Consider the following 20,966-nt stretch of genomic DNA (forward strand, 5'->3'; position numbering starts at 1 on the left):
GAACAGAAGGAAAGGTCAGTGTGGCTGGCCACCATGAGTGAGGGAAGGAGTGCACATGATGGGGTGAAGATGACCAAACAAAATTAAATTATGAATTCATTTTAAGTGTAGTAAGATACCATTTAAGAGTCTAAGGGAAATGATATGATATATGATATACATAAACTATCAATATGGTACCTCTGTAAAGAATAGATTTAAGAGAACAAAATAAGGCACAGGGAGTCCCATTTCAGATGTTATTGAACTAGTTCCAGGAGAGGTTTGGTTGTGACTTGGACCAGGATAGAAAAAATAAGAATATTTTGGGGATATATTTTAGCATTATTGGCCCAACTTTAGATGAATAGGGGAGAGAAAGACTGGCTCTAACAATACTTTTTAGCTGGGAGTTCTTTTAGGTGGAGCCAAACACTATGATAGGAAAATTTGGTTGAAGGGGACCCCTCAAATTGTTTTCAACCTGTTAAGTTTGCAATACTTGGGAAACTACCAAATAGAAATATCAGATTGATAATTATACATGCAAGACTAGAGAAAATGTGACTTGAGGTTTAAATTTGGGAGTCAGGAGCATAAAGTTGGTATTTAAAGCAGTGGGAATAGATGAGATCACTGAAGGGATGTCGAAAGAGTGAGAAAGTGTCCTAAGAAATAACAATATTTAAGTGTTGAATAGAGCAGGAGAAAACAGTAAATGATGCTTCTAAGAAGAAGCCAAAGATAGCAGTAAAGGAATAGGAGTTAACTATTTGAGGTAGAAGGAAATGATCAACACCACTGACTGATTCTGAGAGAGCTAATAAGGAATGGATATAAAGTGTTCCTTGGGTTTATTAACATGGAGTTCAATTTTACATTGATAAGAGCAAATTCAGTAGAGGACACAGGCTGAAGCACATTAGGGCTGACTGATGAGTGAATGGGAAGGGAGGAAACACAAGAGAACAAAGGCTGGAATGCACAGGAGATATCTGTGAACAATGACGTGCTGACCTGTCTGTTCAATGTCTATATAAGTGTTGTTTAGCATCAGGTGACAGAACTGGGTAATGAAGAGTGAGATCAGATTGGGGGGAATGTAACTGCACAACTGAGGAATTACTATAAGCCTTAGAGATGATAACATATCATGCCCAGTTAGTTACAATAGCTATTCTGCTATTTCCTAGATTTTTGACTATGGACAAATTACTAAGTCTCCCTCTGCCTCAATTTTCTCATCTATAAAACAGGAATTATAATAAAATCTACCTCAAAGTCTCATTGTGAGGACTTAATGAGGTGTTATATACAAAGTGCTTTGTGCAGTGTCTGTTCTCTATTAAATATTCACTAACCAGAATTATATCATCATTAGTAGTAGTAATAGTGTATACAATTAAAAATGAAATATTTCTGATATTGAAACAAGAATATTTCATTGTTTAACTTATAGCCATTGGACTACTTAGCCCTCAGAAGGAAAGAATATTTGAGAAAAGTTTAAGTATATTCATTTTTCCATTTCACCCTTCCTTAGCCTCTAGAAACTTCTATTCTATTTTTTGTTTTTATGAATTTCCCTATTCACCTAGGTAAATTTTTTTAAACATCTTTATTGGCGTATAATCGTTTTACAATGTTGTGTTATTTTCTGCTGTATAACAAAGTGAATTAGCTATACCTATACATATATCCCCATATCCCCTCCCTCTTACGTTCCCCTCCGGCCCTCCCTATCCCACTCCTCTAGGTCATCACAAAGCACTGAGCTGATCTCCCTGTGCTATGCAGCTGCTTCCCATTAGCTATTTATTTTACATTTGGTAGTGTATATATGTCAATGATTATTTTTGGAAGTTTCTCCCACTGCCTCCTTACAACCCATAGAATCCAAAATTCTGGAAATGGATAGTAGTGATACACAATATTGTAAATGTTCTTAATTCTACTATACACTTAAAAATGGTTCAAATGCTAAATTTTATGTTATGTATATTTTACCACAATAAAACAAATATTTACCTTAAAAAAGATGCTAGGGGAGTCAAGATGGCAGAAGAGTAGGAGGATGTGGAGGTTACCTCTCCCCACAAATCCATCAAAAATGCATCTACAAATGGAACAATTCTCACAGGGCACCAGGTGAACACTAGGAGAGGACCTCGGATACCTAAAAGGACAAGAAAGATCCCCATGTAACTGGATAGAATGAAAGAAAGAAGAAGGGAAAAGGAAGAGGAGAGGAAGCGGGACAAGACCTGTGCCCCTGGAGGGGGAGCTGAAGGAGAGGAGGGGTTCCTGCATCGAGGGAAGCCCCCTCACTAGTGGGGAGATCAGCCGGAACAGAAGGGGAAATTCAGGGACTCAGAGGAGGGTGTAGCAATCAATCTGTGGCAGACAGGACAAAGTGAGACCTACACAGATGGTCTGTGCCACAGCCCTGTGCACCCCAGCCTGAGATGTGTGTCTGCCAGTGTGGATGTGTACTGGGTGCTGGAATGTGGGGTTTGGAGAGCAGATCCAGGGAGAGGACTGTTGTTGGCTGTGAGGAGGCAGCCTGAGGGGATGGTATTGAGGAGTTCCACAACCGAGAATGCTCATGGGGGAAGCCTGTACTGCCAAAGAAGTGAAGCACCATTGTTGAGTGATGCACAAAGGGTGGGGCTACCACTGCAGCCTCTCTCCACATGCTCTGGTCTCTGCCTCCCTGCGCACTAGGAAGAGCTCCTGCTCCAACCCCACTGGGGTGGGCTCTACTGCCCCGGCCGCCACCGCTTCCTCCAGGTCCCATCCCTGCTGGGGTGGGCTTCTGTGTTCTGGGGCAGCCTCAGTAGCAGACCCCTCTGGGTGACCCATACTCAGAGGTGGGGCTGAAACCACAGTTGAGCCCCAGGAGCTGTGCAAACCACGGATTTACACCTCTGTGACTGGCTTTATAAACTCAGCACATGCAGAACAACTGAATGGGCAAGAGTGCTCCCACAGCCAAGATGGCTCTAGATTTAGCAGCTGTGGATTTTCTGGGCACCTACACATGGGGAGTAGGCCAGGCCAGAGTCTGAGCTGCCCCCACAGCACCCACAGTGGGTCCAGCTCCATCATTACTGCAATCCTGGGACCTACCTGACTTCACTGGATCTATGCTGGTGACCTGGTGAAAACAACACCTGAGAGACACAGGAGCAATTGCCAACATACACATGGTTACGATGGGGCCAAGAGCAGTGACAACAACAGTGTAATCTGAGAACGGATACAATGGGTGAAAGGTGACAAAACAGAGCACACCCACAAGTGAACATCTCCAGAGGAGGACTACTCAGTGGCTTCTCTCCCAGTGAGAGTGCTCCAATCCAGCCTACCTCACAACACAGGTCTGAAACACAGCTAAGAAACAGAACTTGGGGTATCTACTCCAACAACTGGAGAGCAGAACTCACCCCAGACAGGGCAGTGACAATCACAGAGCAAAGGGGAGGCCCTGCTCAATACACAGTGCAGGCTAAGATCACCACAACATTAGTCACACCTCCTATCAAGGGAATAATGACCAGCATACACTGAGGAAAGAGGTGGCAGACATCTACACTAACAACAGCCCTCACACCAAAAAATATTAAACCCATGCAGGCTACACAGGGATGTTCCCACATAAAAATAGCCCTCCAAGAGAGTTTGAGGGTCTGGCTTAGAGAGGAAGAACCCCAAGAGCATTTAGCCTTGAAGGCTAGTGGGGCTTGAGTGCAGGAGCTCCACAGGGCTGGGGGAAACAGACTCCACTCTTGGAGGGCGCACACAAGGTCTCACATGCACTAGGACTCAGCACTAAGCAGTACCTCCATAGGAACCTGGGTTAGACCTACCTAGTGTTCTTGGAGGGTATTCTGGGGAGGTGAGGGTCAGCTGTAGCTCACTGTGGAGGCAAGGACACCAGTAGCGGAGGTCCCAGGGAATATTGATTGGCATGAGCTCTCCTGGAGCTCCCCAATTCGGCACCAAGACCCAGCTCCACCCAACAACCTGCAGGCTCCAGTGCTGGAAATCCTCAGGCCAAGCAACCAAAAAGATAGGAACACAACCCCACTCATCAGAAGACAGGCTGCTTAAAGTCATACTGAGCTCACAGCCACCTCAAAACATGTCCCTTGACATGGCCCTACCCACCAGAGGGACAAGACCCAGCTCCACCCACCAGAGGGCAGGCACCCGTCCCTCCCACCAGGAAGCCTACACAAACCCCTGATCCAAACTCACCCACCAGGGGTCATACACAAGAAGCAAGAGTAACTATGATCCTGCAGCCTGCAGAACAGAGACCACAAACACAGAAAATTAGACAAAATGAGACAAGAGAGAAATATGTTGCAAAAGAAGGAACAAGATAAAAAACCACAACACAAACAAATGAAGAGATAGGCAAACTACCTGAAAAATAATTCAGAGTAATTATCATAAAGATGATTCAAAATCTTGGAAAAAGAATGGAGACACAGACCAAGAAGATACAAGAAATTATTAACAAAGAGATAGAAGATTTAAAGAACAAACAAACAGAGATGAGCAAGACAATAACTAAAATGAAAAAATACACTAGAAGGAATCAATAGCAGAATAACTGAGGCAGAAGAATGAATAAGTGAGCTGGAAGACAGAGTGGTGGAAATCACTGCCATAGAACAGAATAAAAAAAAAAAAAAAACATAAAAGGAAATGAAGACAGTCTCAGAGACCTGAGGGACAATGTTAAATGCACCAACATTTGCATTATAGGGGTCCCAGAAGAAGAAGAGAAAGGGAAAGGGCCTGAGAAAATATTTGAAGAGATTATAGTTGAAAACTTCCCTAACATGGGAAAGGAAATAGTCACCCAATTCCAGGAAGTGCAGAGAGTCCCTTATAGGATAAACTCAAAGAGGAACACACTGAGACATATATTAATCAACCTGACAAAAATTAAATACAAAGAAAAATATTAAAGGCAATGAGGAAAAAGCAACAAATAACATACAAGGGAATCTCCATAAGTTTATCAGCTGATTTTTCAACAGGAACTCTGCAGGCCAGAAGGGAGTGGCATGATATATTTAAAGTAATGAAAGGGAAAAGCCTACAACCAAGAATACTCTACCCAGCAAGGTTCTCATTCAGATTCAATGGAGAAATCACAACCTTTACTGACAGGCAAAAGCTAAGAGAATTCATAACCAGCAAACTAGACTTACAACAAATGCTCAAGGAACGTCTCGGTGGGTGGGTGGGGGGGGGGGAAGAGGCCACAACTAGAAACAAGAAAATCACAAATTCATAAGCTCACTAGTAAAGGCAAACATAAAGTAATAGAAAAAAATCATCCACAGACAAATATAATATCAAAACAAGCAACTATGAGAAGAGGAGAGTATAAATGAAAGAAATGGTAATTGCATTTGAAATTAAGAAATGAGCAACTTAAAACAACTTGTACATATATAGACTGCTTTATCAAAACATCATAGAAATTGCAAACCCAAAAACTACAAAAGATACACACACAAAAAAGAAAAAGCAACCCAAACACAACACTAAAGATAGTCATCAAACCCAAAGAGAAGAGAACAAAAGAAGAAGGGAAGAAAGAAGACTACCAAATATAAATAAAAAATAATTAAGAAAATGACAATAAGAACATACATACCAATAATTACCTTAAATGTAAATGGATTAACTGCTCCAAGTAAAAGACATAGATTGGCTGAATGGATACAAAACCAGACCCATATATATACTGTCTACAAGAGAACCCTGTCAGACCTAGGGACACATACAGACTGAAAGTGTGGGGATGGAAAAAGATATTCCATGCAGTCAGAAATCAAAAGAAAGCTGGAATAGCAATACTCATATCAGACAAAATAGGCTTTAAAATAAAGACTGTTACAAGAGACCAGGAAGTACACTCCACAATGATCAGGAGATCAAACCAAGAAGATATAATAATTGTAAATATATATGCACCCAACATAGGAGCACCTCAATATATAAGGCAAATGCTAACAGCCATAAAATGGGAAATCAACAGTAACACAATAATAGGTGGAGACTTTAACACTTCCTTACACCAATGGACAGATCATGCAGACAGAAAATCAATAAGGAAACACAAGTTTTAATGACACATTAGACAAGATGGACTTAATTGATATTTATAGGCCATTCCATATGAACATTCCAGGGCACATGGAACATTCTCCATGATAGATCACATCTTGGGCACCAATCAAGCGTCAGTAAATTTAAGAAAATTGAAATCATAACAAGTATTTTCTCCATCCACAATGCTATGAGATTAGAAATCGATTTTTTAATTATAAAGCAGAAAAAAAAATTGTAAAAAACACAAACACATACAGGTTAAACAATATGTTAATAAACAACCAATGGATCACTGAAGAAATCAAAGAGGAAATAAAAAAGTACCTAGAGAAAAATGATAATTAAAATATGACGACAAACAAGGGGAGATTAACCAAGATGGCGGAGTAGAAGGACGTGCTGTCACTCCCTCTTGCGAGAGCACCAGAATCACAACTGGCTGCTGGACAATCATTGACAGGAAGACCCTGGACTTCACCAAGGAGGATACCCCACGTCCAAGGACAGAGGAGAAGCCACAGTGAGACGGTAGGAGGGGCGCAATCAGAGTAAAATCAAACCCCATAACTGCTGGGTGGGTGACTCACAGACTGGCGAACACTTATACCACAGAAGTCCACCCACTGGAGTAAAGGTTCTGAGCCCCACGTCAGGCTTCCCAACCTGGGGGTCAGGCAACGGGAGGAGGAATTCCTAGAGAATCAGACTTTGAAGCCTAGTGGGAATTGGATTGCAGGACTTTGACGGGACTGGGGGAAACAGAGACCCCACTCTTGGAGGGCACACACAAAGTAATGTGTGCATCAGGACCCAGGGGAAGGAGCAGTGAGCCTGGGGGAGACTGAACCAGACCTACCTGCTGGTGTTGGGGGGTCTCCTGCAGAGGCGAGTGGTGGCTCTGTTTCACCGTGGGGATAAGGACACTGGCAGCAGAGGTTCTGGGAAGTTCTCCTTGGCGTGAGCCCTCCCAGAGTCTGCCATTAACCCCACCAAAGAGCACGGGTAGGCTCCAGTGTTGGGTTGCCTCAGGCAAAACAGCCAACAGGGAGGGAACCCAGCCCCACCCATCAACAGTCAAGTGGATTAAGGTTTTACTGAGCTCTGACCGCCACAGCAACAGGGAGGGAACCCAGCCCCACCCATCAACAGTCAAGTGGATTAAGGTTTTACTGAGCTCTGACCGCCACAGCAACAGTCAGCTCTACCCACCACCAGAGCCTCCCATCAAGCCTCTTAGATAGCCTCAACCACCAGAGGGCAGACAACAGAAGCAAGAAAAACTATAATCCTGCAGCCTGTGGACCAAAAACCACAGTTACAGAAAGATAGAGAAGATGAAAAGGCAGAGGGCTATGTACCAGATGAAGGAACAAGAAAAAACCCCAGAAAAACAACTAAATGAAGTGGAGATAGGCAACCTTCCAGAAAAAGAATTCAGAACAATGATAGTGAAGATGATCCAGGACCTCGGAATAAGAATGGAGGCAAAGATTGAGAAGATGCAAGAAATGATTAACAAAGACCTAGAAGAATTAAAGAACAAACAAACAGAGATGACCAATACAATAACTGAAATGAAAACTACACTAGAAGGAATCAATAGCAGAATAACTGAGGCAGAAGAACGGATAAGTGACCTGGAAGACAGAATGATGGAATTCACTGCTGCGGAACAGACTAAAGAAAAAAGAATGAAAAGAAATGAAGACAGCCTAAGAGACCTCTGGGACAACATTAAACGCAACAACATTCGCATTATAGGGGTCCCAGAAGGAGAAGAGAGAGAGAAAGGACCAGAGAAAATATTTGAAGAGATTATAGTCGAAAACTTCCCTAACATGGGAAAGGAAATAGCCACCCAAGTCCAGGAAGCGCAGAGAGTCCCATACAGGATAAACCCAAGGAGAAACACGCCGAGACACATAGTAATCAAAGTGGCAAAAATTAAAGACAAAGAAAAATTATTGAAAGCAGCAAGGGAAAAACGACAAATAACATACAAGGGAACTCCCATAAGGTTAACAGCTGATTTCTCAGCAGAAACTCTGCAAGCCAGAAGGGAGTGGCATGATATACTTAAAGTGATGAAAGGGAAGAACCTACAACCAAGATTACTCTACCCGGCAAGGATCTCATTTAGATTTGATGGAGAAATCAAAAGCTTTACAGACAAGCAAAAGCTAAGAGAATTCAGCACCACCAAACCAGCTCTACAACAAATGCTAAAGGAACTTCTCTAAGTGGGAAACACAAGAGAAGAAAAGGACCTACAAAAACAAACCCAAAACAATTAAGAAAATGGTCATAGGAACATACATATCGATTATTACCTTAAACGTGAATGGATTAAATGCCCCAACCAAAAGACATAGACTGGCTGAATGGATACAAAAACAAGACCCATATATATGCTGTCTACAAGAGACCCACTTTAGACCTAGGGACACATACAGACTGAAAGTGAGGGGATGGAAAAAGATATTCCATGCAAATGGAAATCAAAAGAAAGCTGGAGTAGCTATACTCACATCAGATAAAATAGACTTTAAAATAAAGAATGTTACAAGAGACAAGGAAGGACACTACATAATGATCCATGGATCAATCCAAGAAGAAGATATAACAATTATAAATATATATGCACCCAACATAGGAGCACCTCAATACATAAGGCAACTGCTAACAGCTATAAAAGAGGAAATCGACAGTAACACAATAATAGTGGGGGACTTTAACACCTCACTTACACCAATGGACAGATCATCCAAAATGAAAATAAATAAGGAAACAGAAGCTTTAAATGACACAATAGACCAGATAGATTTAATTGATATATATCGGACATTCCATCCAAAAACAGCAGATTACACGTTCTTCTCAAGTGCGCACGGAACATTCTCCAAGATAGATCACATCTTGGGTCACAAATCAAGCCTCAGTAAATTTAAGAAAATTGAAATCATATCAAGCATCTTTTCTGACCACAATGCTATGAGATTAGAAATGAATTACAGGGAAAAAAACGTAAAAAGGACAAACACATGGAGGCTAAACAATACGTTACTAAATAACCAAGAGATCACTGAAGAAATCAAAGAGGAAATCAAAAAATACCTAGAGACAAATGACAATGAAAACACGACGACCCAAAACCTATGGGATGCAGCAAAAGCAGTTCTAAGAGGGAAGTTTATAGCTATACAAGCCTACCTAAAGAAACAAGAAAAAGCTCAAGTAAACAATCTAACCTTACACTTAAAGAAACTAGAGAAAGAAGAACAAACAAAACCCAAAGTTAGCAGAAGGAAAGAAATCATAAAGATCAGAGCAGAAATAAATGAAATAGAAACAAAGAAAACAATAGCAAAGATCAATAAAACTAAAAGTTGGTTCTTTGAGAAGATAAACAAAATTGATAAGCCATTAGCCAGACTCATCAAGAAAAAGAGGGAGAGGACTCAAATCAATAAAATCAGAAATGAAAAAGGAGAAGTTACAACAGACACTGCAGAAATACAAAGCATCCTAAGAGACTACTACAAGCAACTTTATGCCAATAAAATGGACAACCTGGAAGAAATGGACAAATTCTTAGAAAGGTATAACCTTCCAAGACTGAACCAGGAAGAAATAGAAAATATGAACAGACCAATCACAAGTAATGAAATTGAAACTGTGATTAAAAATCTTCCAACAAACAAAAGTCCAGGACCAGATGGCTTCACAGGTGAATTCTATCAAACATTTAGAGAAGAGCTAACACCCATCCTTCTCAAACTCTTCCAAAAAATTGCAGAGGAAGGAAAACTCCCAAACTCGTTCTATGAGGCCACCATCACCCTGATACCAAAACCAGACAAAGACACTACAAAAAAAGAAAATTACAGACCAATATCACTGATGAATATAGATGCAAAAATCCTCAACAAAATACTAGCAAACAGAATCCAACAACACATTAAAAGGATCATACACCACGATCAAGTGGGATTTATCCCAGGGATGCAAGGATTCTTCAATATACGCAAATCAATCAATGTGATACACCATATTAACAAATTGAAGAATAAAAACCATATGATCATCTCAATAGATGCAGAAAAAGCTTTTGACAAAATTCAACACCTATTTCTGATAAAAACTCTCCAGAAAGTGGGCATAGAGGGAACCTACCTCAACATAATAAAGGCCATATATGACAAACCCACAGCAAACATCATTCTCAATGGTGAAAAACTGAAAGCATTTCCTCTAAGATCAGGAACGAGACAAGGATGTCCACTCTCACCACTATTATTCAACATAGTTTTGGAAGTCCTAGCCACGGCAATCAGAGAAGAAAAAGAAATAAAAGGAATACAAATTGGAAAAGAAGAAGTAAAACTGTCACTGTTTGCAGATGACATGATACTATACATAGAGAATCCTAAAACTGCCACCAGAAAACTGCTAGAGCTAATTAATGAATATGGTAAAGTTGCAGGATACAAAATTAATGCACAGAAATCTCTTGCATTCCTATACACTAATGATGAAAAATCTGAAAGAGAAATTATGGAAACACTCCCATTTACCATTGCAACAAAAAGAATAAAATACCTAGGAATAAACCTACCTAGGGAGACAAAAGACCTGTATGCAGAAAACTATAAGACACTGATGAAAGAAATTAAAGATGATACCAACAGATGGAGAGATATACCATGTTCTTGGATTGGAAGAATCAACATTGTGAAAATGAGTATACTACCCAAAGCAATCTACAGGTTCAATGCAATCCCTATCAAATTACCAATGGCATTTTTTACGGAGCGAGAACAAATCATCTTAAAATTTGTATGGAGACAGAAAAGACCCCGAATAGGCAAAGCAGTCTTGAGGCAAAAAAATGGAGCTGGAGGAATCAGACTCCCTGACTTCAGACTATACTACAAAGCTACAGTAATCAAGACAATATGGTACTGGCACAAAAACAGAAACATAGATCAATGGAACAAGATAGAAAGCCCAGACATTAACCCACGCACCTATGGTCAACTAATCTGTGACAAAGGAGGCAAAGATATACAATGGAGAAAAGACAGTCTCTTCAATAAGTGGTGCTGGGAAAACTGGACAGCTACATGTAAAAGAATGAATTTAGAATACTCCCTAACACCATACACAAAAATAAACTCAAAATGGATTAGAGACCTAAATATAAGACTGGACACTATAAAACTCTTAGAGGAAAACATAGGAAGAACACTCTTTGACATAAATCACAGCAAGATCTTTTTTGATCCACCTCCTAGAGTAATGGAAATAAAAACAAAAATAAACAAGTGGGACCTAATGAAACTTCAAAGCTTTTGCACAGTAAAGGAAACCATAAACAAGACGAAAAGACAACCCTCAGAATGGGAGAAAATATTTGCAAATGAATCAACGGACAAAGGATTAATCTCCAAAATATATAAACAGCTCATTCAGCTCAATATCAAAGAAACAAACACGCCAATCCAAAAATGGGCAGAAGACCTAAATAGACATTTCTCCAAAGAAGACATACAGATGGCCACGAAGCACATGAAAAGATGCTCAACATCACTAATTATTAGAGAAATGCAAATCAAAACTACAATGAGGTATCACCTCACTCCTGTTAGAATGGGCATCATCAGAAAATCTACAAACAACAAATGCTGGAGAGGGTGTGGTGAAAAGGGAACCCTCTTGCACTGTTGGTGGGAATGTAAATTGATACAGCCACTATGGAGAACAATATGGAGGTTCCTTAAAAAACTAAAAATAGAATTACCATATGACCCAGCAATCCCACTACTGGGCATATACCCAGAGAAAACCGTAATTCAAAAAGACACATGCACCCGAATGTTCATTGCAGCACTATTTACAATAGCCAGGTCATGGAAGCAACCTAAATGCCCATCAACAGACGAATGGATAAAGAAGATGTGGTACATATATACAATGGAATATTACTCAGCCATAAAAAGGAACGAAATTGAGTCATTTGTTGGGACGTGGATGGATCTAGAGACTGTCATACAGAGTGAAGTAAGTCAGAAAGAGAAAAACAAATATCGTATATTAATGCATGTATGCGGAACCTAGAAAAATGGTACAGATGAGCCAGTTTGCAGGGCAGAAGTTGAGACACAGATGTAGAGAATGGACATATGGACACCAAGGGGGGAAAACTGCGGTGGGGTGGGGATGGTGGTGTGCTGAATTGGGCGATTGGGATTGACATGTATACACTGATGTGTATAAAACTGATGCCTAATAAGAACCTGCAGTATAAAAAAACAAACAAAACAACTAATACTAAACTTTCATTGGGTTATTTGTATGGAAACATGTTAATATAAATGTTTCAGACATTACATGAAATTTCTAAAAATCTTATATTTGTATTTGTATGGAAATATGTATGGAAATATGTTAATATAAATGTTTCAGACATTACATGAAATTTCTAAAAATCATATTTGTATTTGTATGGAAATATGTATGGAAATATGTTAATATAAATGTTTCAGACATTACATGAAATTTCTAAAAATCTTATATTTGTACTTTTATGGAAATATGTATGGAAATATGTTAATATAAATGTTTCAGACATTACATGAAATTTCTAAAAATCTTATATGTTCTGGTATAATGTTATAAGTAATAATCCTAGTTATTACTTTAAAATGTATATCTCAGAAATAACTAATTTTCTTGTCAACTGCATTATTATGAACTGTCATCAAATCTTTAACCGTGGTCATTTTTAAGTCTTTTGTCATTTACAGACAGTTCTGGGTGTACTCTGATGATTTTGCAAATATGTTCCTATAAAAGGGTTTCATCTTCAAGAAATACATGGAAAAGACTCTGACAAGTACAGGTTTCTGGTAACAGACTGTACTGCTGAACTGAATGAATAAGCATTTTCAGAACTCTAATGAAAAACTGATGAACTCATAAAAGTGCTAACAAAAGATCAAGATGAAAAAAAAATTAATTACATGGGACTGAGTGAACTGATGAGGATGAGTATAATTTTTGTGACTTTCTGTCTGAATTTAAAAAAAAAAAAAAATTCCACAAGGACTCAGAGGCAAAGAATATACAAATCAATTTTCACTGCAAAGTAAAGGAGCTGTTACAGTGGAGGATTACTGGACTGAATGTCAATACTATGACATAGTATGAGTGTGTTTCATGTTTGGTAATTGCAATCAGTGTTGCTTTTGTTGTGGTCATCCATGTACAATGCTTGGTGTCAGTCGATTTATCTCTTGTAAAAATAAAATACAGTGTGTGTGTGTGAAAAAAAAAAAAAAAAAACAAACACACAAACAACCCAATCCAAAAATGGGCAAAGGACCTCAATAGACATTTCTCCAAAGAAGATATACAGATTGCCAACAAACACATGAAAGGATGCTCAACATCACTAATCATTAGAGAAATGCAAATCAAAAGTACCATGAGGTATCACCTCACACCAGTCAGAATGGCCATCATCAAAAAATCTACAAACAGCAAATGCTGGGGAGGGTGTGGAGAAAAGGGAACCCTCTTGCACTGTTGGTGGGAATGTAAATTGATACAGCCACTATGGAGAACAGTATGGAGGTTCCTAAAAAAACTAAAAATAGAACTACCATACAACCCAGCAATCCCACTACTGGGCATATACCCTGAGAAAACCATAATTCAAAAAGAGTCATGTACCACAATGTTCATTGCAGCACTATTTACAATAGCCAGGACATGGAACCAACCTAAGTGTCCATTAACAAATAAGTGGATAAAGAAGATGTGGTACATATATACAATGGAAAAGTATTCAGCCATATAAAGAAACAAAATTGAGTTATTTGTAGTGAGGTGGATGGACCTAAAGTCTGTCATACAGAGTGAGGTAACTCAGAAAGAGAAAAACAAATACCGTATGGTAACACATATATATGGAACCTAAAAAAAAAAAAAAAAAAAAAAGGTTATTCTGAACCTAGGGGCAGGACAGGAATAAAGATGCAGTCATAGAGAATGGACTTGAGGACACGGGGAGGGGGAAGGGTAAGCTGGGACGAAGTGAGAGAGTAGCATTGACATATACACACTACCAAATATAAAATAGATAGCTAGTGGGAAGCAGACGCATAGCACAGGGTGATCAGCTCGGTGCTCGGTGCTCTGTGACCACCTAAATGGGTGGGATAGGCTGGGTGGGAGGGAGATGCAAGAGGGAGGGGATACGGGCATATATGTATGCATATAGTGATTCATTTTGTTGTGCAGCGGAATCTAGCACAACATTGTGAAGCAATTATACTCCAATAAAGATGTTAAAAAAATAAAAAAGTTTAAAAAATAAAAAAAATAAAAATAAAAAAAAAAATAAAATAAAATATGACAATCCAAAACCTATGGGATGTAGAAAAGCAGTTCTAAGAGGGAAGTTTATAGCAATACAATCTTACCTCAAGTAACAAGAACAATCTCAAATAAACAACCTAACCTTACACCTAAAGCAACTAGAGAAAGAAGAACAAACAAAACTTAGTAGAAGGAAAGAAATTGTAAAGATCAGAGCAGAAATACATGAAATAGAGATGAAGAAAACAATAGCAAAGATCAATGAAACTAAATCCTGGTTCTTTTAGAAGACAAACAAAATTGATAAACCTTTAGCCAGACTCAAAAGGAAAAAGAGGAAGAGGGCTCAAATCAATAAAATTAGAAATGAAAAATAAGAAGTTACAATGGACACCACAGATATACAAAGGATCATAAGAGACTGCTAAAAGGAAATATACATCAATAAAATGGACAACCTGGAAGAGATGGACAAATTCGTAGAAAGGTACAACTTTCCAAGACTGAACCAGGAAGAAATAGAAAATATGAACCAACCAATCACAAATACTGAAATTGAAACTGTGATTTAAAAACTTCCAACAAACAAAAGTCCAGGACCAGATGGCTTTGCAGGTGAATTCTATCAAACATTTAGAGAAGAGTTAACACCTATCCTTCTCAAACTCTTCCAAAAAATTGCAGAGGAAGGAACACTCCCATACTCATTCCATGAGGCCACCATCACCCTGTTACTAAAACAAGACCACCCTGATACCACAGAAAAAGAAAATTGCAGGCCAATATCACTGATGAACATAGACATAAAAATCCTCAACAAAATACTAGAAAACTAAATCCAACTACACATTAAAAGGATCATACACCAAAATCAAGTGGGATTTATCCCAGGGATGCAAGGATTCTTCAATATATGTAAATCAATCAATGTGATACACCACATTAACAAACAGTAGAATAAAAACCATATGACCATCTCAATAGATGCAGAAAAAGCTTTTTACAAAATTCAGCACACATTTATGATGAAAACTCTCTAAAAAGTGGTCATAGATGGAACATACCTCAGAATAATAAAGGCCATATGTGACAAACACACAGCCAACATCATTCTCAATGGTGAAAAACTGAAAGCATTTCCACTAAGATCAGGTACAAGAGAAGGATCCCCTCTGGCCACTTTTATTCAACACAGTTTTGGAAGTCTGCTACAGCAATCAGAGAAGAAAAAAAAATTTAAAGAATCCAGATTGGAAAGAAAAAATAAAACTATCACTGTTTGCAGATGACATGATACTGTACAGAGAAAACTTTAAAGATGTTAACAGAACACTACTAGAGCTCATCAGTGAAATTTGTAAAGTTGCAGGATACAAAATTAATACACAGAAATCTCTTGCATTCCTATACATTAACTATGAAAGGGCAGAAAGAGAAATTAAGGAAACAATCCAATTTACCATTATAACAAAAATAATAAAATACCTAGGAATAAACCTACCTAAGGAGGCAAAAGACCTGTACTCAGAAAACTATAAGATACTGATAAAAGAAATCGAAGATGACACAAACAGATGGAGAGATATACCATGTTCTTGGATTGGAAGAATCAGCATTGTGAAAATGACTATACTACCAAAAGCATTCTACAGATTCAATGCAATCCCTATCAAACTACCAATGATATTTTTCACAGAATTAGAACAAAAAATTTTACAATTTATATGGAAACACAAAACACCCCAAATAACCAAAGCAACCTTGAGAAAGAAAAACGAAGCTGGAGGAATCAGCCTCCCTGACTTCAGACGATACTACAAAGCTACAGTAATGAAGACAGTATGGTACTGACACAAAATCACAAACATAGATCAATGGAACAGGATAGAAAGCCCAGAGATAAACCCATGCACCTATAGTCACCTAATCTATGACAAGGAGGCAAAAATATACAATGGAGAAAAGACAGTCTCTTCAATAAGTGGTGCTGGGAAAACTGGGCAGCTACATTTAGAAGAATGAAACTAGAACACTCCCTACACCATACACAAAAATAAACTGCAAGTGGATTAAAGACCTAAATGTAAGGCTGGATACTATAAAACTCTTAGAGGAAAACATAAGCACACTCTCTGACATAAATTGCAGCAAGATCTTTTTTGATACACCTCCTAGAGTAAAGAAAATAAAAAGAAAAATAAACAAATGAGATCTAATTAAATGTTAAAGCTTTTTGCACAACAAAGGAAACCATAAAGAAAATGAAAAGACAACTCACAGAATGGGAGAAAATATTTACAAAAGATGCAACCAACAAGGAATTAATCTCCAGAATTTACAAACAGCTCATGCAGTTCAATATCAAAAAACCAAACAATCCAATCAAAAAAATGGGCAGAATATTTAAATAGACACTTCTCCAAAGAAGGTATACATATGGCCCAAAAACACATGAAAAGATGCTCAACATCACTAATTATTAGAAAAATGCAAATCAAAACTATATTGAGAAAAAAAAAAAAAAACTATATTGAGGGCTTCCCTGGTGGCGCAGTGGTTGAGAATCTGCCTGCCAATGCAGGGGACATGGGTTCGAGCCCTGGTCTAGGAAGATCCCATATGCTGCGAAGCAACTGGGCCTGTGAGCCACAACTACTGAACCTGCGTGTCTGGAGCCTGTGTTCCTTAATAGGAGAGACCGCGATAGTGAGAGGCCTGCACACCGCGATGAAGAGTGGCCCCCGCTTGCCGCAACTGGAGAAAGCCCTCACACAGAAACGAAGATCCAACACGGCTAAAAATAAATAAATAAATATTTAAAAAAAAAGAAAAAAAACTACATTGAGGTATCATCTCACACTGGTCAGAATGGCCATCATCAAAAAATCTACAAATAGTAAATGCTGGAGAGGTGTGGAGAAGGGAACCCTCCTACACTGTTGGTGGGAATGTAAATTGATACAGCTATTATGGAGAACAGTATGGAGGTTCCTATAAAAACTAAATAAAGAACTACTGTATGATCCAGCAATCCCACTCCTGGGCATATATCCAGAGAAACTCATAATTCTAACAGATATTACATGCACCTCAATGTTCATTGCAGCACTGCTTACAGTAGCCAAGACATGGAAGCCACCTAAATGTCCATTGACAGAAGAGTGGGTAAAGAAGATGTGGCACATACATACAATCGAATATTAACCTTAAAAAAAGAAGAAAATAATGCCATTTGCAGCAACATGCCTGGACCTAGAGATTGTCATACTGAGTGAATTAAGTCATACAGAGAAAGACAAATATCATATGATAGTGCTTATATGTGGAATCTAAAAAAGAATTTTACAAATGAACATAGTTCCAAACAGAAATAAACTCACAGATGTAGAAAACAAACTTATGGTTGTCAGAGGGGAAAGGGGGGATAAATTGGGTGATTGGGATTGACATATACACACTACTATATGTAAAATAGGTAACTAATATGAACCTACTGTATACCACAGGGAACTCTACTCAGTACTCTATAATGACTTTTATGGGAAAGGAATCTAAAAAAGAGTGGATATATTTATATGTATACCTGATTCACTTTGCTCTACATCTGAAACTAACACAACATTGTAAATCAACTATACTCCAATAAAAGTTTAAAAAATTAAAGCAATAAATTAAATAAATAAATAAATAAATAAAACAGTTTTGAAAAGGTAGAATAAAGTGGGAGAAAATCTGTCCACCAAAAAAAAAAAAAAAAGATCTTAGTTTTAACCTTGCTTCTCACAAGGCCAAGTGACCTTAAGGAAGTCATTTCAACACTCTTTGGAATCATTTTACTCATCTATAAAATGAAGTTATACTAAGTTATTTCTTAGTTTTATTCAAATTCTAAATTCTGTAACTAAAGCATTCATGAAATTTATAAAAATATGAATAAAATAATTGTGCAGAAAAGCCTAGATTTCCCAGAAACATACTTTATTGTGAGTAAAATCCAACCATTTAATGATATTTTCATACAAAATCTAAATATACATATTTATATATTTGACTTATTTATTAATCTCACAAATAAAATTATGGTTTATAGGATTGGAGCTTATTACATAGAGCTGGAAATATGGTAGCCACTACTCACATGTTACTTTTTCTATTTCAATTAATTAAAATTAAATAAACGTTCAGTTATTCAGTTATACTTGTTATATTTCAAATACTCAGTAGCCACATGTGGCTAGTGGCCAATATAGAATATTTGTCATTTCAGAAAGTTTATTGGACAGTGCTGATTTAGAGTGTTCCCCATTCCTTATATATTCTGGACATTTTCCATGGGATAGTTCTTTTGCTAGCTTCATCTTCCAAACAGTATTAGCAAATGACCAAACCTGGAACAGATGCTGGAGTGTCCTCTGAGAAAACATGCCACCATTAATCTGTCATCTCCTCCTGATATTTGTTTAATTTGTCTTAGGATATACATACATGAACAGTATTTTTTAAGCTGAAATATTCAATGACAATTTTTCCAAAAGTGCCATTCTTTAATTTGAAGCAGTTTTTAAAATGACTTCCACTATTTACTTTCATTTAGTTGCATCTATAAAGCATAACATAAAATCCTGAAGTTCTACAAGAGGAAATCAGAAGTTGAAGAAGAACCATTGCTATCATCCCAAATGCATTTGGAAAAGATTTTGTAAACCAATGATGAGATATAATCTCATTTGTTTTACAATATGACAGAAACCAGTCATGACTTAATTAATTCAGAGTTGTTTTCATTTTGATTGCATGGGACGGATCTGTTAATAGAAACAATGTATAAATAAAAAAGATCCAGAAAAGGGTATTGAATATTGGTAGTGTTAAGGGGGAAGGCTGTCAAGAACTAAGGTCTGCAAAAAATCATCTTTCAATAAGAGAAAAAAACTGGCTACAGACAAATGCTTATAAGATCCCAGCTTTGTTGAAGAGGACAGCTTTATAAATAGATATACAATAACAGAAGCCAGCTGTTCAAAATAATTGCCAGGAGATATTTGGTGATGACAACCTGAAGAAAGTCATCAATGCAATTATTTCACACCAGATCAGTCCAGCAGATCTATTGAACCCTCTTGCCTGTTGTGAGTGAGTATAATACTTGTTATTCTTGAGATGCCAATGTTGCTTGCTCATTTTTTTCTATAATAAACAATGACTTCAACAGCAATTATATTGTTGCATCATTATTAATAATTTAATTAGGGACAATTAACTCAGTGGGTTAAAGTTTCAAATATGGGAGGCTAAGGTTCAATACACTTATGTCTATAGAGAGATACTCTGTCCCAGCATAAAAGACTAGGTTCTTAACACTAGTTAGTCATTTCAGCAAAGCATACCAGCTGGCTGTAAATCAGGACACTGTCCTATTGTGAATGTCTTGATCACTTTATCATGACATACATAGAAGAATTTCCCAGTAGTTCTATAAACTCAATCAGTGGTTCCCTAAATGCATTTATTTTATAACTACTAATGTTCATCATTCATTTATTTCCTTCTGTTACCTCTCGAATACCCTGAATTTTTCTTTTCTCCCTCTCCCAATGCTTTCTCTTCAAAAAGCCAGTTTAGTTACATAACTGTCCATTTCTATGGCTCAACCATAGTGTCATGAACTTTTCCTGAGACATCTGCAATATAGTGTTTCATGTGAGGTTTAAACAAGTACTTGTGGCAGATCTTCTTCCTCTTTGAAAAAAATCAGATTTTCATGACACAGCATCATGGAACAGATATTCAAGGGTAAAATATAAAGGTTATTCATTCAACAAATGTTAACTCAATGATAATTATGTATATATTGGAGATAAAGTTATGGAATTCCAGTGGGGAGTTTTACTAATTAAGTAAAATAAAATGGTCTTTCAAACTTTAAACTGTGAAAAAGCAATTAGGCTTTAAAATTTAAGTTGATGCTGGGACAATTTATTTACCTGTAGCTTTGGCGTATCTTGTTCTTACCCACATCTCTGTCTCTAGATACTGTTCCCTGAATAAATGTTTTAGTTTGGGGGACACTGATTACATAAATACATATTTCTTGAGCACCTATCATGTGCAAGAAACTACTGATGGGAGGTAGAGTAAAAGAAGTGAAAAATGACTGTTCTTATATTAAATAAGGCCTAAATAACTGGAGAGATATGCCATGCTGATGGCTCACAAGATAATATAGTTAACATGTCAATTCTTAATTTACCTATAGATTTAAAGCAATCCTAATCAAAACCTCAGCAAGAAATTTTTGTAGAAATTGGCAAGTTGATTCTAAACTTTATATAGAAATGCAAATGATCTAGGACATACCTATTCTAGACCCTTTGTATGCATGTATATTCATGTATTTCACACATACATAATACAATTGTTAAGAGATATCTCTAGAGTAAAAAAAATTTAGAAGGTAAGAGATAATT

This window comes from Balaenoptera ricei, chromosome 17, assembly GCF_028023285.1.
Source record: "Balaenoptera ricei isolate mBalRic1 chromosome 17, mBalRic1.hap2, whole genome shotgun sequence".
Classification (NCBI taxonomy): Eukaryota; Metazoa; Chordata; class Mammalia; order Artiodactyla; family Balaenopteridae; genus Balaenoptera; species Balaenoptera ricei.